Source organism: Chelonoidis abingdonii, chromosome 5 (assembly GCF_003597395.2).
Source record: "Chelonoidis abingdonii isolate Lonesome George chromosome 5, CheloAbing_2.0, whole genome shotgun sequence".
Classification (NCBI taxonomy): domain Eukaryota; kingdom Metazoa; phylum Chordata; order Testudines; family Testudinidae; genus Chelonoidis; species Chelonoidis abingdonii.
In genome coordinates, this window is record NC_133773.1 from 21,756,249 (window position 1) to 21,779,486 (window position 23,238).

The 23,238-nt window shown below is 45.8% G+C and overlaps 1 protein-coding gene across 1 annotated transcript in view; it reads left to right on the forward strand.

Annotated features, from left to right (window-relative positions):
* Window positions 1–6,147: 6,147 nt before the first annotated feature.
* HERC3 (HECT and RLD domain containing E3 ubiquitin protein ligase 3) overlaps window positions 6,148–23,238 on the forward strand; it is a 112,024-nt gene continuing 94,933 nt past the window's right edge. Inside the window, exon 1 of the mRNA XM_032767485.2 lies at window positions 6,148–6,232. The gene's annotated coding sequence lies outside the window, so the exon portion shown is untranslated. The remainder of the gene's footprint in view (window positions 6,233–23,238) is intronic.

Genomic DNA, 23,238 nt, shown 5'->3' on the forward strand with positions numbered 1-23,238 from the left:
CTAAGTCATAATGACCAATCACAGACCAATGCTGTATCTGCATGAAAATACAGCCTGCAACTATGAATTCCTGGGTCAAGAGATATGATACTCTACATCACCATGGAGACAACATGAGCCGAAAGGTAAAAAACAGAAAACTGTAACATTCCACAAACTATGGAAGGTCAGATTCTTAACTGGGCCTAACAAACCATGGGAGCAGAGGGAAGAGCACAAAAGATATTTGTAGCTCTGCATTGCTGGGGCAGGATCTGCCCTGGCCAAGTCACTAATGTGGTTTAGAGCAGCCCTGGACAATTATTTTCCACCAGTTCCTTTCAAAAACATCTTTCCATCAAAACATGAACAGTACCTGCTTGCCTCCTGAAAACAGAAGTCTCCAACAGCTCTCCCATAACAGTCCTTAATGGACAGAAATCACATCTGATTGTCCGCTTGTGTGGACAACTGTGGTTGTTTGCACCACAGTGAGGTCAGCCCTGGATCAGCTATTACTCAAGCTGGTATTCTGTATAGCAGGAGAAAGAAGGTCTGGCCAAAAGTACCCAGGCTCTGGAGTATTTGTAATCATAATCTCACATACAGTCGGTCTCTTTTCCCCTCCAGGCTGGCAAATAGGTGTCCAGACTCTAATTGACTCACATGGATAAGAATGCAGCGAGCTGAAATGGTATTTAAAGAGAACTGTAGTCTAGGGCTTGGAGTTTTTGAATGGAAGCTAAAAACAGCAGCATTTGAAACATGGAGCTGCCATAGGTTCACCATATGCCTCTGAGTCAGTTTGCATCTTGAGAAACTGGTAGCCAGTTGAAATGAAGCCTCTTAGAGATCTCCCTATGCAGCCGAAGAAGTGAGCTGTAGCTCACGAAAGCTCATGCTGAAATAAATTTGTTAGTCTCTAAGGTGCCACAAGTACTCCTGTTCTTTTTGCGGATACAGACTAACACGGCTGCTACTCTGAAACCTGTCTTTAATGGCTGAACCCCACTGCTGAAGGAGCATATTTCCTCTACAATAACTCCTATGTCACAGGGGGGGTTAGAGGGTTATTTTACTACCTACTTGTGAAGTGTTTTGAAGAGTAGTGCTATTCAGATGCATAAGTAGTAGTATGATCACCAGATAAGTCACAGTTAAAAATTCATACCATGCACAAAGATGGAAGAAGTGCAACCAAAACTGGACTCTGAAACACACACTGAAGATAGATACCTAATTACCTATTGGAAGGAGCTTTACCGAATAGATGAATGCTGCTACCTCATCACCTTTCTTGAGCCTAAATTGCATTTGGAACATTAACCCCACCTTGGGATGTGTTAGCCACTATCAATTTCCCCCTCTTCCGTTGTGGATTCAACTCCAGACCTCTTAAAAACAGGCCAAGGTAACTAGCTTCTCTTGGCCAGCATTCCATCTGCAGAGCTAGTTGGCTGCAGTGAGGAATGCATTGTCTTAAACTGATAGTTGTGTCAAGAATCCCTACCCTCAGCTTAGGGTGACCAGACAGCAAGTGTGAAAAATCAGGACAAGGGGTGGGGAAGTAATAGGTGTCTATATAAGACAAAGCCCCAAATATTGGGACTGTCCCTATAAAATTGGGCCATCTGGTCACCTTACCTCAGCTTGTCTGAAAACCAGGCTGTCCAAAAAGAATTGCATACTTACATTTAAAAGCATCACTGTAATGTTTTAATCGTTCATGTTCATAATAGCTGCATGATCTCTTCAGAAGTGAGACAGTCAGAAAGCTCTGCTAATTATATTTCCTAGGTAGAGAAACACCCACAGCTTGCTGAAGACAATAATCCCTGAGTCAAGGTCTGGTTCCTCTGTAATGACCAGCATTGCTGGAATCCAATATATGTAGATTGATTTGTTCAGAATTACATGTGGAAATATAAAAAAGAGTCGAACGTACTGCTCTTCAATCAAGTGAGGCTATATAAACTATTAAAAACCATATTGTTAATGGTATTTAGGCACCTAATATACCGATAGGTGCCTAGTGGGATTTTAAAAATGCATAGGACCCTAATGCCTATTGATTTTTGCATCTTTTGGTGCCTAAATACCTTTGAAAATAACTAAAGCACTACAAAGGTGAGTGTAGACCAGGCCTGGATTTTGTGCTGTAGAAAATGTATACACATGGTATCTCATCGTTGAGTAATTGCATAGGAATGCCAAAGAGAAGGTGAGTGAGTCAACACTCACCAAGCTGTCATATGCAGACTGAAAAACCAGATGAAGAAAGTTGGCAGCACATGGAAACCTGAGCACAGGATGCAAGAAATATGTGAACATAACAGTAAAAAGAGGAGCAGTGGGAAGAGAGATTATTTTATTTATTGGTACTGCAATAGCTTGAAAGGATCTCCAACTTGAAACCTAGCCCATTAAAAACATACTTTAAAAATAGTTTCAGGTGTTACATTTGCCTTGAGTTCCTCTCACAAATGTTGTGGGTTTATAATCACATTTTCCTATACTTCTCATGGTTTCTTTCTCCTCTTATAGCTCCATCAAAGACCCATGCAAACAGAGGAAACTAACAGCTCTCCCAGCGCTGCATGTAAACCACATCCTCTACAGGGGTAGCTTGCAGTGCTGGGAGCTGCGCTCCCAGCGCTGGGGCCGTGATTACACTGAGGCTTTACAGCGCTGTATCTTGCAGTGCTCAGGGGGGTGTTTTTTCACACCCCTGAGCGCGAAAGTTGCAGCGCTGTAAAGCACCAGTGTAGCCATGGCCTCAGTGTGCTAAATGCAACATATAAGAGTGGATTGAACTCCATCAGTACAGAACCCTGTAAAAAGCTTCAAGTGTAGCCATACCCTTATTTTGCTTAAAAGAATACCATCAACTTACAAATCACACTGCTGACTGAAAATGTTTCACGTCCTGTTATTACAAGTTGCCTCTAGATTACTATAAATAAGAGATTAGAGGAAAAATATATTTATCTTTTTATTTATTTATTGCTTTGTTGAGTTTGTGATTTGGAAGAACTTTGTGTTTAGTCAATTTCTGTGTGTTTCTCCTCAATACTGTTAGTTTCCTCTGTTTGCATGGGTCTTTGATGGAGCTATAAGAGGAGAAAGAAACCATGAGAAGTATAGGAAAATGTGATTATAAGCCCACAACATTTGTGAGAGGAACTCAAGGCAAATGTAGTACCTGAAACTATTTTTAAAGTATGTTTTTAATGGGCTAGGTTTCAAGTTGGAGATCCTTCCAAGCTATTGCAGTACTAATAAATAAAATAATCTCTCTTCCCACTGCTCCTCTTTTTACTTTGGACTCTGTAGGGGAAAGAGAGACTATAATGCAATTACCTACTGAAATGCAATTACCCTTTGGGAAGAACGCAGCAGCTTTTAGACAGCCCAAAGCAATACTGCACAACCATTTAAAATCAGAAATTGAGTCCTCATTAGTTATAGCTGTGTTCTCACTGGAAACCCCCTTCCCCCTCCCCGAATTTACAATTTGCCTGAAACATGGTAAAAAAAAATCTGAGCCTCAGGGCAAATATTTTTTACCAAATGTCTCCAAAGACTCCAAAAATTATAAGATAAAAAAGGGAAATAATCATTTTGATATGATATTGTTATAAAAGAAGTGATGTTTCATGCTCATACAACTAAAAATAATATTTGGACAGAAACAGAGAAAAGGTGAACCTCACTTAAATAAAATATTTTTATTTATGGATAAAGGCCACAATTATGCAAAAATGTATGCACATGCTTAACTTTGCACATCTCAGTAATCTCATTGCTTTAAATACAACTACTGATGTGCTTAAAGTTAAACATTAGCTGTATGCAGGATTGGGTGTGATTGCTAACAGGGTGACATTTTCAAACATACTCAGCTTTGAAGTCAGTGGGAGTTTTACTACTGGTTATCCCCAGAGAGCACAAAAGACAGGGATTGCTGGTTAGAACATAAGAATGGCCATATTGGGTCAGACTAAAGGTCCATCTAGTCCAGTATCCTGTCTTCCGACAGTGGCCAATGCCAGGTGCCCCAGAGGGAACAAACAGAACAGAGACAATCATCAGGTGACCCATATCCTGTCACCCATTCCCAGCTTCTGGCAAACAGAAGATAGGGATACCATCCCTGCCTGTCCTGGCTACTAGACGTTGATAGACCTAGCCTCCATGAATTTATCTAGTTCTTTTTGAAACCTGTTATAGTCTTGGCCTTCACAACATCCTCTGGCAAGGAGTTCCACAGGTTGACTGTGCGTTGTATGAAGAAATACTTCCTCTTGTTTGTTTTAAACCTGCTACCTATTAATTTCTTGTGTTATGAGGAGTCAATAAATAACAAATAACACTTCCTTATTTACTTTCTGCACACCAGTCATGATTTTATAGACCTCTATTATATCCCCCTTAGTCATCTCTTTTCCAAGCTGAAAAGTCCCAGCTGTTCCATACCCCTAATAATTTTTGTTGTCCTTTTCTGAACCTTTTCCAATTCTATCATATCATCCCTCTTCTTGAGATCCTGCACAAAATCCCACCACCTGAGTTCCATGGGGGTCTGCCAGATTTATGGGGGAAGGAGAGGTGGAGTCACTCTGTCTTTCACCTCTTTCTCAGCAGAGGAGACGTAAGCAGCAGAGCTCCTTGCCAGAATTATTACTGCTTCAAACAAATGCCCAGGGTTGGGTGGCCTCTACATCCTCACTCACTCCCCTTCTATCCAGGGGGTAATCTGCAGTAAACTCCTTGAGATGAAATGGGTGGACATTTCTTGTCCCTCTGGTTTCTCTTGGGGCACACACCAGGACAATTTTGCCCTGGCAGCAGCAGGCACATTTAAACACTGAGATCTTCCCCAGTGCATTTGTAAAAATGCCTCCTTCAAGAGCTCATGAAAACCTGCCTGTCACAATCAGAAATTTTACTTTAAAGAAATTAAAAGCTGTATGCAGTGTGTTGTGCAAGGCATTGCCTGCCTGTGCCATATCCTCAACACTTGCACACGGGGGTGGACAGTCCCCATGTTAGCCAAGTTATATGAAATCAGTGCAACCTCTGGTTAAAACAAAAAAACTGTTGTGATTATTATGCAAATAATATTATGCCAAGTCTGATTCACGGCCTGTGAGCCTTACACATCATCATGATCCTTTGCAAAAGTACCAAACTGACAGGTTCCGTGGGGCATCCTTATTCAGCAAACTTGTTTTTTATCACGTAGTGTAGTTATCCAACCCTCTTTCCTGAATAGGGGCTCAGCGAGCACTCTGAGGTGAGGGCGTCATCCTGTGAGTCACTCACAGTGAGCACTCTGAGGCAGGAGCTCATTCAGTGAGAACGCTGAGGTAGGGTCCTGTGGGAAAAACCAAGAACAGCTCTGGGTGGCTCGAAAGTTTCTCTCTCTCACCAGCAGTTGTCGGTCCACTAAAATATATTACCTCACTCTGTCTCGCAAATATCCTGGGACCAACACAGCCACAGCTCCAGTGCGTAGTGCATGATTGTTTAATTACTGATGGTATCATAATGCATGTGCAGAAGGAGGGTGAATTTAGGTTGCACAGGCAACCGTAATGCTGGCCTTTCCCAACTGTAGAGTGCTTGACTTTGTAACTCTAGTCTTTTCACATATTTAATGGAAAAGATATATTTATCACGATATCTCACTATGTCCCTGCGATATCAGCTCTATACATGCAGTCTCTCTCGCTCTCCCCAAACACTCTCATTTTGAAACCAGAACGCTGGCTGTCCTCCTGGCATTTTATTTCACCCATTTAAAAGCCTAAGAGGAGACGCTGGAGCTCAGACCGTTTTCTATGTACCTCCTCCCCACTTCATGCGGAGCAGCCGCCTATGAACATCGTCCCGCAGCCAGTGCTACCGATGTCACTACGTGCCCCGTACACACCCCAGCTCTGCCAGGCTGAACAAATACCTGTGCGCCCCCATCCTCCTTCTCTCCTACCAAGCCAGGCCTTGGCCCCACCCTGCCAGATCCCTTCTAGGACATGGCGATTGGTGCAGGCTGGAGAGTTTCTGGGGCTCCCATTGGACTTCGCGCCGTGTCAGTCACGGATGTTGGCCGGTCTGCTTCCTTGCTAGGGCTCGGGGGAAACTTCCTTGTTGTTACTGTGAGTGACTCGCAGGGTGAAGCCCCGGCCCGAGCCAGAGGTGCAGCCGCAGCTGGACGGAACGCGGGGAGCAGCTGCAGCCGCCGCCGCGGGAGGTGAGTAGCGCTCGCTCGCTGCAGCCGGGCAGCCCTCCGCGGCTGTGAGCCCAGCTTGCTGCAGATTTCAGATCCCCCTGGCAGGCATTTTTGCCATGGGCTGGGGGGCAGGTAGAGCTGCCGCGCTCAGCTTTCCGGGGGGTGGGCAGTGGTGTGAAGCTGTACCCAAGTCAGCCCCTGTAAGCTCTTTACTCCAAGCCTGCTCTCCGCCCCGGGAGTTTCCTGTGTCGACAGTGGATGTGGCTGCTGGGAGGGAGATAGGGAGATTATTGCTGGCTTTTATTAACCAGAGATACAAGCAGGTTTGCATGACTTTACCCCTCCCCCTTTCAGGTTTCTGTGCACAAAGTGACAAGGGCCAGGGAAAAATACCCTTGCACAGCCCAGCCATACTGAACTGTGTGAAGACTAAACCAGCTCACTTTTCAGTGAGCCCACAGGGATTTGTGAGCTATGTACTCAGCTGCCGAGGAGAGCGAGCAAAGATTATAACGCTTGTAATCCATGGTAGGCGGCTTCTTGCAAGCTGCTCTTCCTCTTCCATGCAGCCTACCAGCGTTAGCAGCATTAGCATCCAGGCTTTTCCTGGGAGATGGGGGGTCTGCATGTAAAGGACTTGTCTGGGTGGTGTGAGGTTTTCATGGCTCTCCGGGAACTGTGGTTTTTTCACAACTCAGCTGATACACACTGCAAAGTGACCATTTTTATTAGCGAAGAAGCGGCAGAATTTGTCAAGATCCAAATGATCTACCCTGGATTTTATTTAGGGTAGATCTTACTTATTTACCTTGTGTCTGATACCTCCAGGAATGTATGTAGAAGGGATGTTGCTTAGTTAAGTCTTTATCCTTTTACCCATTTCAGCATCTTATTCTCTCCTTGGCTGGCTCTCTGTAGGGGGCAGAGACCAATTCTTAATTTCATTTTGGCCTGATATTTTCAGAGATGCTAAGCAACCCTGACTCAGTCAGCCTCAGGAGCTCAGCGGCAGCATCTTTGAAAAGCAGACCACGTGTTCCACCAGAGCATGAGGCTTATATACCTTTGTGTGTGTGTGAGAGTGTGTGTGCAAGCCTCATTCCCGAACTCCCCCTGGGCTCTGAGGATAATGAGGTCAAAGATAAACTGGCTTATGCTAATAGTGAGTAGGTCTGCGTGGTGACTTAAATATTTGGGTCTCCTTTAGGAATTACAGTATAGTAGAGTGAAGTTAATACACTAGCCTACCTGTACATTGATAGAGAAGTGCCTTTTAATAAGAGGGTTTTTATATGCAGTTGCAAAAGTCTCAGGAACTGTAAAGGTGGGTCCTGGGGTGTAGCTCTACAAAGGAGTATACTGTACTTCTGCGCACCTCTGTGCCATGTGTCTGCATATATGGAAAGAGTTTAATTGTAGTAGATGAAAAATTCATGCATCTAGACAATCTTAAATCACTATTAGCAGTTTAATGGCCTGTACAGTGCCATTAAAGATACTCTAGAAAATTGCACAGGCAAGGATCCTGCAAGTGATTTTCACGCATGTATAATTTTAGTCATGTGAGTAGTACCACTGACTTCAATGGGACTGCTCTCCTGAGTAAAGCTATGTGTTTGGCAAGATTAGGTCCTAATCTGATGCCCATTTGCATATGATTTATTTTTAAGAACAAAAATTGGCTTCCATCCAGCATAAGGCATGGCAGATGTCCCAGAAAAATGGATTCTCAGAGTCTTTTAAATGCATTGTAGGTAATTTATTTGTGGCCATGTCCCCCAAACAAAGGAGCACCTTCATTGACCCTCTAAAAGTCTAAAGCATATAGCTAGTGCATTCTCTCTGGGGTTCTAAATGACTAAAATAATCAGCTGAACTAGCATTTTGCTCTCTAAAGCATTCTCCCCGTCCTAGTGATCATGATATTTAGGGTTTGTGTACACTACAAAATTAGGTCAAGGAATGGTAGATTGTCCTACAGCCACTGCAGTAATTACATTGGCTGTTGGTGTCCACACTGCCTTCCTGCCAGTGATGCATGTCCTCACCAGGACCGTTTGCACTGACTGAAGTGGGGCATTGATAGCCAGAGTATGGGGCACTGGCAGCTGCATGGGGCTCACAGCTGGACTCCTCCCACTGCCGGCTGACAGCCAGAGCCAGAGAGGAAATGTGAAATAATAGCAGCAGTGAAACTGACATGAATGTCAATTTCACTACTGGTAGGCTCGACCCTGTGCAGTTGCACCCCCTGTGGGGCTCATAGATCTCCGCACCCTGTGTGTGTGTGGGGAAGGCGCTCCTGGCTCACAGCTTCAGTTGTAAGTCAGGGGGTGGGCTCATAGCTTGGGTTGTCAGCCCTGGGTGGGAAGAGGTGGGAGCTCTGGTTGTGAGCCCCGCATGATGATGTAAGTAATGCAATGTCTACACAGACACTGTGTCACCCTAACTGCATTGACCTAAGCACTACACCTCTCGTGGAGGTGGGGTTATTAAGTTGATGTAGTGGGCGACTTGCTTTGGCTGGAGCACCATTGTAGTGTAGACACTTAAGAGTTAGGTCGACAAAAATGTAGTGTAGACCAGGCCTAAATTTTGTACCCAATCTCTTGAATGCTGGGTATCTGAGTATGACTAGACAGTAAAACACCCCCAGGGAAACTGATTCCCTTTGGCAATCTCACACTAGTGGGAATAAGTGCTGTGGCCAGAATGCCTTATGTTATTGTATGTTGTCCCCCCCCCCCCCCGCCCAGTAATCCAGTCTTTACATGGTGTAAAGTGGCGGGGGGGGAGGGGCAGTCTGGCTCCAGCAGACTCATGAGCACCCATGCATGTGAAATTTCAAATGGTGTGTGTCACTGTCTTTCAATTTTGGGGATCTCAGTTTTGTTGCATTCAGGCCATGTCTGTGCTACCATTTATGCTACTCATGGGTGTGGAAAAAAACACATGAGCGTCTCCCACTGACATAGGTACCACTGCTCGTGGAGGTGGTTTTACTGTATCGAGGGGAGAGCTCTCTCTCGCTGGTGTAGTGCAGCTACACGAGTCATCTTACAGCGGTGCAGCTACATCAGTACAGCTGTGCCTCTGTAGGCTCACTAATGGAGACATGCTCTCAGGTTAGTAGATAAGGGCATCATCCTGGAGCGTGCTAAGTGCTGGGGAGGAGTTCTGAGCATCCTCCACTTTCATTAAAGAATGGGAATTGAGGGTGCTCAGTATCCTTTAAGAAACATTTGGTACATTGCAGGATCATGTCCAGGCATCATGTGGTGTATGCTGTCTCCAAGAAATGAGATGAGACAGAAATCGATGATGCCGATATTTTCAAGATGTGCCCATGTAACTGAAATGATCATGCTGTTGTCATCTTGACTCTCCCCTTGTGCCTGCTTATGATCCTCACTTGTGTTGAAATTAGATTGTGCTCCTTGGGGTCAAGGGCATGTGTCTGCCTTTGAAAATGGCAGAGCTAACTCAGAGAGAACTCCACTGGAATGTTACTGCAGGTCTCAGGCCAAGAGCAACAAGTAAATGAGCCGTCCCTGGGTTGGCCTCCCAGGCAGACACCTCGGAGAGCCCCCTTAGCTATTCTGTTGATGCTGAGGCTTGTGATTATGTAGGTGTCAGAAGCTGTCTGAGGGTTCAGTGAGACTTCACTTAAAAGTGTGTCAGTGCTCCTACCTGATCAACTGGCAGGGTTGTCAGTGGAAAAAATGTGAAGCAGTTCCTCTGTCTCACCCCGCCCATCCTCCAGAGACTGAGAATCCTCCTGGTGTGGCGAGCAAAAGAAATTGGAATTGGGTGTTGTACCTGGAGCTCCTGGAGGCTAGGGCAAAGGTGGTCCCAAGGTGGTCATCTGACCCATTCACTCACCCACTGCTTCTTACACATTGCCAAAGACTCACATCCCAGAATTTTAAGCAGTCGACTGGATTTTTATTTCCGTAGTGCAGTGATTTCAACTTTATTTTCAGTATCAGTTTCCTCTTTCAGCCCTGTTAACCCCATAAATAAGTGTCTGTGTAGTGGCCGTGCTTCTGGGATATAGTCACATTCTTTTTTCCCCTTTATGTACTAGATCAGGGGTAGGCAACCTATGGCACAAGTGCTGAAGGCAGCAGACGAGCTGATTTTCAGTGGCACTCACACTGCTCGGGTCCTGGCCACCAATCTGCATTTTCATTCAATTTTAAATGAAGCTTTTTAAACATTTTAAAAACCTTATTTACTTTACATACAACAATAGTTTAATTATAGATTATAGACTTATAGAAATAGACCTTCTACAAACGTTAAAATGTATTACTGGCACGCAAAACCTAAAATTAGCATGAATAAATGAAGACTCGGCACACCACTTCTGAAAGGTTGCCGACCCCTGTACCAGATGTTAAAAGGGACAATGTCCTCACCAGGGCTATGAAATAGGGATTGGGAAGATTGTTGTTTAAATTGTCCCATGTGCTGAGGATACTTTGCTTGTACAACAGAAGTGAAGGTGCCGTGCATTCTGTCACACGTGGAACGGTTCTTGTAAGCCTTCCACTTTTTTGCTGCCTGTCCTGATTTAGCTCGAACGTTGAGGTGTAGCAAAACGAGGGACTCTGGGACAGGAATTATTTCCGTTAGGAGAAAAAACATTGGACTAGGGGCTTAGCGAAGGGACCGTTTGGTAAATTCTGTAATTATTGGGGCAGTGTCAGTAGAAGAAGCACATTAGTTACCGCTGCAGTCCAGTGAATAACAATGAAGGAAAAGTTTATTTGTTCGTGCTCCACCAATTGGCAGCCATCAGTGTTTTGGGAGTGCTCAGCACTGGATGTTGTTTGTTGTGATAACTGTGCCGTGTTTACTTTCACTCACTTTCCCAGAGTGGTGTGGTTATAGCAATAGCTTTTGCTTCTAGTTCTTGAGGTTGGTTGGAACAATAAGTTCCTATAATCACATGAGGAGGCTGTTAGATGCCATGCTGATAAAAAGAGCTACCTCTGTTTGTTAGATGTAGAGTTGTGTAGGACAAAAAGGTGTTAGTGTCCTGTGACTTACAGGGGTGGTAATGGGCCACTTCGTCTTAAATGGTTCCTCAGAATACGTATTAACTACTTGTGCTAAACCAGGGGTGGGCAAACTTTTTGGCCTGAGGGCCACATCTGGGTATGGAAATTGTACGGTGGGCCATGAATGCTCATGAAATTGGGGGTTGGGGTGCAGGAGGGGGTGAGGGTTCCGGCTGGGGGTGCGGGCATTGATCGTGGGGCCAGAAATGGGGAGTTCAGGGTGCAGGAAGGGGCTCCGGGCTGGGTTAGAGGGTTGGAGTGCAGGGGCTCTGGCTAGGGTTCATCTAGCCCAGTATCCTGTCTTCCCACAGTGGCCAATGCCAGGTGCCCCAGAGGGAATGAACAGAACAGGGGATGGATCACTTGATAATTTCCCTATCGTCCATCTCAGCATCTGGCAGTCAGAGGCTTATTACCAGGTGTGTTGTATGTAAGACATGGGTGGCAATTGTTAAGATCTACTTGGCATTGGTGAGGCCTCAGTCGGAGTATTGTACGAGTCCCTCCTCCCTTAACACGCTCGGCCCCTCTCCCCGGTAGCTGAGCCCGGGCCTGAAGTGAGCCACTGCTGCCTCCCAGCGAAGCTCTCTCAGACAGAAGCAACTCTGTCTCACTCTCCACCTGGCTGCCGGGGGAGCGGTTGAACATGCCAGGGGGAGGGGCAGGGAGAGAAGGACAGAGCCCCTCTCCCACCCCACCAGGCCAATCTGGAGGGGCACTTGACCCTCATGCCTCCACTGCATGTTACCTCTGCCATATTAGACAATTTTGGGGGCTTTCATTTTCACAGGATGGCACCTCTGGAAAAATCAGATTCCATGTCCTAGGGGTGTCTCAAGCCGCACACCCATAATGATTAATCTTTTTTGTGTATATGTATATATATATATATATATATATATATATATATATATATTTTCCCTTTACCTGTTGCCTGTCCTGGAAGATTTCCACATGGTGGTCATCGGGATAAAGGCTTGTCTGCGCTACAGAATTAAGTTGACTTAAGTTACGTTGACGATCATAAGCTGCTTTAATTACATTGGTTGTGCACGTCATCACAACGCTTCTTGTATCAGCGAAGCGTGTCCCAGTCGTTGCTCTTGCATCGACAGAGGGAGCGTTGCATTGTGGGTAACTATCCCACTGTACAACTTGTCACCCTCTGCCTCTGGGAGCTCTGGGAATGGATTGTGATGCATCATGGGGGGGCATGCTCGCCATCCCATGATGCATTTATTTCCATCCCATCATTCCACGGGCTTCCAAATTCGTTGAGTGCCGTTTTTCAACAGCCCTTGTAAACTGTGCACCCGCCATCTCTGTCTAACAGCATGGATCCTGAGTTGCTGACCATTGTGGTGATGAACGTTATGAACACAACACGGCTGGTCCTGCATTATTTCATGAACTGCGAAAGAGAGAATGACTCGGTGGTGCCTGCCCTGCTGGCTGCCATGGAAACAAATAATTCAAGATTGCTGCTGGCATTCACGGAACAGCTACACGCGGTGGACCGTCGGTACTGGGCTCGGGAAACAAGCACTGAGTGGTGGGATCGCATTGTTATGCACGTATGGGATGATGAGCAGTGGCTGCAGAACTTTCGGATGCGCAAATCCACCTTCCTGGAACTGTGTGCGGAGCTTGCCCCAGCACTGCGACGCAAGGATACCAGAATGAGAGCTGCCCTCACTGTTGAAAAGCGAGTGGCAATCGCTGTGTGGAAGCTGGCAACTCCAGACTGCTACCGGTCAGTTGCAAAGCAGTTTGGAGTTGGCAAGTCCACTGTGGGGGCTGTGGTAATGCAAGTGTGCAGGGCCATTAACCGCCTCCTGCTACGAAGGACTGTGACTCTTGGTAATGTGCAGGAAATAATTGATGGCTTTGAGGCAATGGGATTTCCTAACTGTGGAGGGGCAATAGATGGAACTCATATCCCAATTTTGGCCCCAGATCATCTTGCGAGGGAGTATATCAACCGAAAGGGCTACTTTTCGATGGTCTTGCAGGCGCTGGTGGATCACCGGGGCCGTTTCACTGACATCAACGCAGGGCGGTCAGGAAAGGTGCATGATGCACACATTTTTCAGAACACTGGACTGTATAGAAAGCTGCATTCTGGAACATTCTTTCCAGACCAGAAGATCCCAATGGGGGATGTTGAAATGCCCATAGTGATCCTGGGAGACCCTGCCTATCCCTTGCTGCCATGGCTCATGAAGCCTTACACTGGGAAACTAGACAGCAGTAAGGAGCGCTTCAACAACAGGCTCAGCAGGTGCCGAATGATCGTTGAACGTGCCTTTGGCCGATTAAAAGGTCGTTGGCGCTGCCTTTTTGGCCGGTTAGACCTCGATGAGGAAAATATTCCCATGGTCATTGCGGCCTGCTGTATTCTGCATAATATTTGCGAAGTGAAGGGGGAAAAGTTTCCCCAGGAGTGGAGCGCTGAAGTTGAACGTCTGGCTGCTGATTTTGAGCAGCCAGATACTAGGGCAATTAGAGGGGCACAGTGTATGGCTATTCGAATCAGGGAGGCCTTGAAAGAGCATTTTGACCATGATTCCCAGTAATGTGTCTAAACATTTGGCCAAGCACTGTTTACTTGCTGCCTTGAATGGTACCTGTAGTGCTTGCTTCCTGAGCTTTAATTGTAGTGAGCAAATGTTCCTGCCTTTAGCCACTGTGTTTAAATGTTAGCACTGACTAACGTGTGTATGACACAAATAAAAAGTCAATTTGTATCAAAGAAGAAAGTTTAATAACAGGACAAAACAATTTTTTTTATCAAACTAGGGGTATGGAAATGAGGAACAGTCTCAGTTACGGCTCTCACAGCTGAGTGTAACTCCGACTTTCACTGTGAAACCAGTCCCTCGGAGTTGAGTGCAATGCGTACTGTGAGGGACCGGGAACATGCTTAGAATTTGGTGGGGAGTTTGGGGAGGACATGGAATGGACTTCTGTATTAGCTGCAGGGGGACTTGTGCTCTGACAGCCGTGTGATGAGGGACTTGAGCATCTCTGTCTGGTCCTCCAATAGCTTCATCATCTGCCCCTACCCATCTCTCCTTTCCTGGGTATCCATCCTGTTTTTCATTACTTGTCTCCCTCCACACTCTTATTTCGTTATGTGCCGTATCTGTTGACTGCAGCACTTCATGAAACATATCCTCCTTACTCCTCTTAGTTCGCTACCTTATCTTACAGTGGCACTTCACTGGTGTGGAGGAGTGGGTCCTCAAGGGCACATCTGCAGAAACCAAAGAAATAATGAACAGTGACAGTCTTGTGAGTGCGCTCACAGCTGTGAATCATAACATTTACACACACCTCTTTCTCACTGTCCCTTGGGTAGCACATGGTCAGCGCAAGCCCCAAATACGGTGAGTTCAGCAGGAGGCACGAGAGTATTGGAAAGAATGGACTAAGGGTCTGGGTGGTTTCCAAAGGGAGTAACTAGAAGCCCCAAGGGAAACTTTTCTGAATATTGGTACCGTTTTCCACAGACTAGGGTAATCGAATCCAATATCTCACTCCTAAGGGTAACCTAAGATGCAAGGGTACATCTCCTGCTTGCATGTGGCTTCAGACCAGCTCTGTATGCTGCTTGCCTATGTGCCGCTCTGGTCCCTGCAGAAATTATTGTCATGTGGTGCGGCAAAGTTTTGTACAGCAATGGGGAGAAACAAGGCAGCTCTTCCAAGGAATTTTTGGCAGAGGATTGCAGAATACCTACAGGAAAGTTCCCTGGACATCTCTGTGGAGGATTCCTGGGACATCTCGGTGTATGTTAACAAACTTTTCTGCCAGGCCCCCACTGTGTAGATGCACAGGCTCTGCTGCATGTCCCTTTCATGCCCCTTCTTCTGCATGCCACTAGCAATCAGCCTGTAGGTATCAAAGTTCCTCCAGCTGGAGCGAAGCTACAACCCCATAGACCAGGGGTGGGCAAACTATGACCCATGGGCCAGATCTGGCCTGTTGGGGCTTTGGATCCAGCCCATGGGATTGCCACCCCCGTGGCGCTGTGGGCCCTGCACTGCTCCAGGAAGCGGCTGGCACCACGTCCCTGTGGCCCCTGGGGGAGGGGGAGAAGAGGGCTCTGCACGTTGCCCTCGCCTGCAGGCACCGCCTCCCACAGCTCCAATTGGCCGGGAATGGGGAACCGCAGACAAAGGGAGCTTGGGGGGAGGTATCCACAGGCGAGAGCAGTGCGCGGCGCCCTCTGTGCCCCCTCCACCAGGGGCTGCAGGAACATAGTGCCGGCTGCTTCCAGGAGCGGCGCAGGGCCAGGGCAGGCATGCAATGAGCCTGCCCTGGCCCCGGTATGCACTGCTGCCACCTCGGAGCTGCCCTAGGTAAGTTGGTGCCAGGCCAGAGCCCCATCTCAACCCCCTGCCCTGAGCCCCCTGCTGCACCCTGCATCCCTCCTGCACCCCAACCCCCTTCCCTGAGTCCCTTCATACACCCTACACCCTCCTGTGCCCCAACCCATTCCTCTGAGCCCCTTCCTGCACAGCACACTCCCTCCTGCACCCCAACCCTTTGCCCCAGTCCTATATTCATGGCCCTGCATGCAATTTCCCCACCCACCCTCTGGCCAAAAAGTTTGCTCACCCCAGATCCAACAGCTCTGGTGTTCTCCATGCGGGAGTGCGTTTATTGTGGAAAGCCGGCATGGTCTGCTGGGAAGGTGCTCTGTGCACGGTCCATGCAGAGCAAACAGGGAGAGGAATTTCAAAAATTCCCAGGCTTCAAAAGGGGGAGGGGTGCATATCTATGTACCTTCAGGGCATGGAGTTCAAACTGTTGACTACAGCAGTCAGGATGAGCATTGTGGGATACAGGGCCGTCCTTAGGCATACGCAGAATACGGGGCCCCCCAGGGCACCTGAAAATTTGGGGCACCACTGGTTCTTAGTGTCCACCCTCCCAACTCTTCATATCTCTGTTCTGACCCTTCCTGCAGACTCCCACAGCTAGCTGCTGCGGCCTGGTGACTCTGAGTCTGGAGGGGATCTAGTTAACTTAAAAGTGAAAAAGCCTTCCAGCCTTCTAGACCTATTAGCACAACATTGAAACTGTTAGAGGCATTCAAGTGGTAATGAAGCATTTGCCAACCCGCAGGTATATACTGTCAGTTTCTGAATTTACTGGGCAAAACAGTTGTGCAGGACTGTAATATTTACTCAGAACATGTTAGTCTACAGGAGCTTAGTTTAAAATTTGCTTTAAAATATTTCATTAGTGAGTTGGTGAAGATTATAAAATCACATCTCTAAAAAATCCTTGCATAGATTTTTAGATGCACAATCATCTTTAGCCTTAAATGCTTGGATCTTCAGACATATAATTTTTTTAATAAATCCTTCAAAAGACCACCCTTATCTAAAATACATATTTTAATTTTACTTACTATAGTAAAAAAAACTTGCTTCCAAAGTCTTCCTGTCATTTCTGTCCATCCTTTTCTCCCTTCACACACCTCCACCCTAGTTGAAGAGAGCCCTTAAAGGGACAACACCCCTTCCGGGTAGCTGGACAAAGAGTTTCCCTTTCTTTACTTCTGACTGTCTGATGAACTAGTTTTAAGAGAACCCTCCAGCAAAATCAGTACCTAGCAAGATATAAAATCCTTTGTTATGCCTAAAATCTTTGGAAACAAATTTTTTAAAGTTGGTGAAATTTCATAAACATGTCTGTCGTTATGGAGATCACACAAAGTAAATTAGTGTTTCCTTTTTCTAAGAGCAATGAACATTGTTATGAACACACTAAACCTCTGTGACGGATTAATTTAAAATAATGTTTTCAGTTGTTTCAGTGAGTTAAATATGTAGTAATCTGGAACGATTATTTTACGAAGGCTTAAGAGTACATTTACAATATAAAATGAGCTTAGAAATACTGATTAAGAAAATGTAAAACAGAGGAGAGCTACATCATGTATTTCATAATATTTAATGTTGTAATCAGCAAGACAGCTGACTCACCCTTACTACAAAGTTTTTGCAAATAAATCTCAGACAGACTTCTGGGCATATCAGAAAACCTGTGACCGACATTTTTTATTCCCAAGTTTAGTGCTTTTAATTAGATACCTTCTGCATGTCCAGTCTTCACCATCTGGCATGCAGTGGAAAACAGGCTCCATTTTCTTTAGAAAGAAATTGCAGAAGAGTGTTTTTTTTCAAATGTCATTTGCTTCATTTGGGTTCAGGGATTTGGCTGGAAGGGGTTGAGCAGGGTAGGGGAGGAAAGAGAGGAGGGAGACAGTAGGGAGAGAGCGGGGCCGGGGTGGAATGGGGGTAGGGTCTGGGGTAGAGTAGGGATGGAGTATGGGCAGGGCCACAGGCAGAATTGGTGGCCTGGAGAGCTAGCCTCACCAAGCAGTAGCTTCACCCACCGCCCATCAGGGTGGATTTGATATAAATCAAATTGATTTAAATCACTAGTCAGGAAAACTCAGTTTAATCATGGATTTCTACATCAAAGTGCATTCTTGTTGGTTGTTATAACCTTAATACATATTCTTCACAACTCAGAGATAGACGTAGATTTCATTTCTAGAAGGTACTCACTATACATTTCTAAAGTGATTTATTTTGAAAACCTTTCAGATAAGTTTTACAGCTATATCAGAAAATGAATGATTGTTTTGTCATTTCATTTACCAAAGGTAATTGAAGCAGATATTTATGAAGTCGTTGGGAGGTGAACTTTCTCCAATTCAACAGGTTAATCATTAATATTTGGAGGATTTTCTTGCCATGTTGTGTTGGAAGGAGAACATCACCAGACAGACATTTAAAGTGTTTTATTTAACTAAAACAACAATGTTACCTATTCTGGATTATTCTGGATTTTTTTCTTCAGCAGCAAACATATAGTATTTTAACAAAACAAGCATATGAATTTTTTAATTTAGTTAAACATTCAAGTTTTTTAAAATCAGGTTTGTTCTTGTTAAAATTGTTTTTAACTAAAATAGTTAAATGAAATAGTTAAAAAACAAAAATTGAATCGACTATGTCAGCCAGGTCAACATGAGAAACTTAAAATATTGTCTTCTGCAGCTAACTCAGTCATCTTCACCTTCAGTTTCCTGTTTGTTCATAATCTGGAAAAGAAAAACAAACTTTCCTGCTTTTTCGGGTCCCAAACGATTTCTCAATTTTGAATGAATTAGTCAAAAGGAAGAAAATATTCTTTCTACACTGGCAGAGAAGCTACTGCTGTTAAAAGTAAGATTATCACTTCAACAGTCTCTGAATCCGATTGCTTAAGCGACCGCCAAAATGCCGCCGAACACCCAGAGCGACTGAAGGGCCCCCGCCGCCGAAGACCAGGACCGCCGCCGGGCCAGGGCTTGTGAGGCATTTCGGCGGCAGGGGGACCCTTCAGTCACTCCGCATCTTCAGCAGCACTGAAGGGCCCCCCGCCACTGAAGACCTGGAGTGACTGAAGGGCCCCCCACTGCCGAAATGCCGGCTGAAGACCCGAACCGTCGCCAAGGCAGGGCTCGCAGGACCCCTGCGGGGTCTGGGGCCTGGGGCCAATTCCCCCTCTCCCCCCCCCCCCCGGGCAGCCCTGTCATCAGCAAACATATTTCTTGCACTGTTCGCCCTTAGCTCTAAAGTTTTATAGTTGATATTATGGAGGGATGATTGCTGGATGTCCATGTCATAGCCAACTCCTCTTCAGCAGTTAAGGTTTGACCCTGGTACCGAGTATTGAGAATATTTGCAAGAAAATAAGATGAAGATAGTGCTTGTCCCATTTGTTTTTTTTAATGCTTGTAATTTAACTCTATCATTGAATATATCTCTTTTTTAAGATCTCACTCAGTTACTTCCAAATTTCAACAGAGTCAGCAATAAAACAGCTATTTCCCTGCATTTTCTTCAAGGCTACGGAAATAGGCTTCAGAGTACTCAGCATGTGTTCAACATTTCTCTGAAGCCCAGTGTTGAGAACTTTTGGCTGTGACAGTGCCATCTATTTTTTCACGATTTTGTTCACAAACTGTCATCAGATTAGGCCAGTTCTTGAGAGAGTGCTCAAAACAGTCCGCTACTGCAGTGATTCTCAAACTAGGGCCGCCGCTTGTTCAGGGAAGCCCCTGATGGGTGGGGCCAGTTTGTTTACCTGCCGTGTCTGCAGGTTCAGCCGATTGCAGCTCCCAGTGGCTGTGGTTTGCTGCTCCAGGCCAATGGGAGCTGCAGGAAGCGGCATGGGCCAAGGGACATGTGCCCAATTAGGGTGACATAACCAACCACAGGTCTGTGCTGGTGCTGCGTCACTCTAACTGCGTCTCAAAAAGCTCTGAGCTGCTTGTCGAGGCGGTTTTATTCTGTTGGCATAGCAGGAGAGTTACATCTGTGGGAGGAGCATTTCAGTGCGGTCACCTCCATTGTTTTGTTGACACCAGCTGACTTTTGTCGACAAAACTGTGTTGTGTAGACAAGGCCAAAGATTTTTTTTTAATAGAGCTTTCAGACTCAAACTCCCAAAACAACATGAAGTTTCCACTCACGACATTAATGGCAAGGAAGAGTAAAAACATTAAATAGAATCGGCAGTGGAGCAGGAAGTTTCCATTTTGAGTCTTGTGGATAAGTATACAGGAAACACTGCGCCCATTTGAACATATGACACACAGAACTTGCAGCATTCTTGCATAATGCATTTATAAAAAACAAAGAATTTTAATTTATACTTTAAAGTCCACAACATCTTAGAATTAAATCAGTAACAGATCGGGACTTACAGGACCTTTGGAAAATCTTCTGATTTGTCATTCTTTCAAATAGATGCTGCATTTGTGTCTTGTTCTGCTTCCTGCAAATATAGCACTTCCTGGGAAGTGTCAGTAAAAAAGCCTGAGAGACACAAAAGTGCCCTTTGCAATGTCCTCCTAAAAACTCTTTAGAAAACTCATGTTTGTTGTCAGTTATACCACCATGCTTTCAAAAGAGCTCAGCACACAGCATCTCCCATTGTTTTCAGTAGGAGCTGCTGGTTCTTCTGCACTTGAAAATCTGGCCACTTAATTTATGGGGCTAAATGGGGGCTGAGGCCCTTTGAAAATCTGGACCCTAGTTTGTATTTATATTACAGGGGTTCCCAAATTTTTTCATTGCATGGATCCCATTTTAAGAGGTGGTTTTGGTGGCCACATTTCCTCCAATTGTCAATCACTTACCATCCCTGTGCCAACTGCTGCAATTGCTTACATGGAAAATTAAATTAAGGGAAATAATTATTCAATTATTTTTAACTTTAGCAGCTGGAAACAAGATAGCCAGCTCTCCCCAGACCATAGCCCTGCAACTCTTCGGGAGCGGGGTGTGTGTGTGTGTATCCAGCTCCTACATACACACCCAGAAGATTTATATATAGGTAATATGTTGTAAGAAATCAGTGTAGCTTACCTGTATAAACAAATGCTGGAGACCAAATTTAATGTTGGTGTGACTCTTACAGTCAGTGGAGCAGCACCTATTTTCACTATCACAGATTTTGGACTTGGACATGTAGGGCTGCTGTTGTGTGGATAGCTGTCAAGCAGGTTGCATGCTGAGAAGAGAGTCATGTCCCAGACAAACGTTGAAGCTGCAGCCTCACTCTGGATCACGCTGGCTTTGTTGCTACCCAGAGGTTGGATGATGGGCTTCTTGGAGAGGGAATGTGAGTTTAATACAAGTAGATATCATTTGAAAAACAAACCATCAAAAATCTACACTCACCACTTTTACTGCGCTGCAGTATTGCCTGTTCTTAGGGAACTGCTGTGGTACACGTAGTTATCACTGCCTGGTGCCTATCAGCTGGGATCTGTTTTAGTGTCAGCTACTGTGCAAGTTGTCTTTCACCCGGCATCTATGTCCAGTATAATTAAAAACCAAAATATATGGAAGAACCAATTTGCACAGGGGGACAGAGCCCTGTCAGCTGGGACGGGAGGAATCTTGACAGGCGACTTTCACCGTTCAGAAGGAGCAATTCCCCACTGGTGCAGAGGATTTAGTCTATACCGTGGGTGGATTTGGGGGGTGGGAGGGGATGGTTGGGAGGGAACAGCCCTGAAAGTTTAAATAAAAAGGCCAACAAAGACAAATGGGATTTGCAGCATGTTTTAAAGCAACCCAGGAAGGGACTCTCCCATACCCATTCCAGGAGAAAACTCCACCCTTCTCAGTCCCGCCTTAGTGGAATTGAGAGCAGGTCACCTCAGCCTACCTCAACCAAGATAGGGTGAGAGATGATCACTCAAATGTTCAGGGCTTCGATCCCCAGGCTATTTCCTTCTCTTCCCCCATCACCTTCCTCCCCCAAAATAGTATTCTTGAGTCAGTCCTATCGTATTCCTAGAGCAGACAAAGGAATTCTCTGAGGCTTCAGGGGTGGAATTTTATTGTTAGTGCAACATGTTTTAACAAATGACCCAAATACTTTGAGATTAGGTCTGATGGGAGAATTTACAAAAAATCTCACAGTTGCTTCTTCTGGAATGAGAGATTGTTTCTCTTGCTGCTGCCAGTATAAACCAGGAGTGAACTTGGCTTATGGCAGGGGTGGCCAACCTGAGCCTGAGAAGGAGCTAGAATTTACCAGTGCACATTGCCAAAGAGCCACAGTAATATGTCTCCCACTCCCTCCCGCTCCCAGCATCTCCCACCCACCGGCAGCCCTGCTGATCAGCGCCTCTCCCCGCTCCGTGCACCTCCCCATCACCTCCCATGCAGGAAGCTCTTGGGGGGAAGGGGAGAGGAGCAAGGGCACAGCGGGCTCAGGGGAGGGGGTGGGAAGGGGTGGAGTGGGGGCAGGGTCTGTGGCACAGCCAGGGGTTGAGCAGTGAGCACGCCCCCAGGCACATTGGAAATTTGGTGCCTGTAGCTCCATCCCTGGAGTCGGTGCCTATACAAGGTGCTGCATGGGGGGGGGGGGAGGAGGTAGCTCAATGCCTTGAGCAGTGGCCTGCTAAACCCAAGGTTGCATGATCAATCCTTTGAAGGGGCCATCTGGGGTGACAAATCTGTTAGGGACAGTACTTGGTCCTGCTGTGAAGCCAGGGGACTAGCCACAATGACCTTTAATAGGGGGGTAGGGATATCAGTGGTACAAGCATTGGCCTGCTAAACCCAGGGTTATGAGTTCAATCCTTGAGGGGGCCACTTAGGGATCTCGGGCAAAAATTGGTCCTGCTAGTGAAGGCAGGGGGCTGGACTCAATGACCTTTCAAGGTCCCTTCCAGTTCTAGGAGATTGGTATATCTCCTCTTATTATTATTTATTATTATATTAACTTCTGAAGAGCCACAGGTTGGCCACCCCTGGCTTATGGCATTGTCAAGTACTGGCTAACTGCATGTTTTCTTTTTTCCTTCCTCTTTTGTCTATCTTTGTCCCGTGTTACTGTTCTCTCTGAAGGTACTGGCTCTTAGATGGTTTAGTGGACTCAACAGAGGATGGGGAGCCAGGCGTTCTAGTATGCAGGTTTGGGCAAGTCACTTTCACATCAGTATCTTGTTTGTAGAGCTCTCTGAGGTGCTAAACTGTTGTTGTGATGCTCCATGGGAATTGTATGTGGTGCACCCTTTCTCCTGGACTGTTTAAATAACTTCTTTGCAGATATCATCCTTTGAAAAGGTGGTCTATTGTAATTGCCCAAAACATTGCACTATCATAGAATATCAGGGTTGGAAGGGACCTCAGGAAGTCATCTAGTCCAGCCCGCTGCTCAAAGCAGGGCCAGTCCCCAGGCAGATCCCTAAATGACCCCCTCAAGGATTGAACTCACAACCATGGATTTAGCAGGCCAATACTCAAACCACTGAGCCATCCCTCCCCTGCAATATGGTTATAAACTGCTGTGTTTTGAGCCATTAGTTTCGAACATTGTAGTGGATTTTTAAGGGTCAGAGGAAGAATAGTTTTGTCTAAATAACAATAC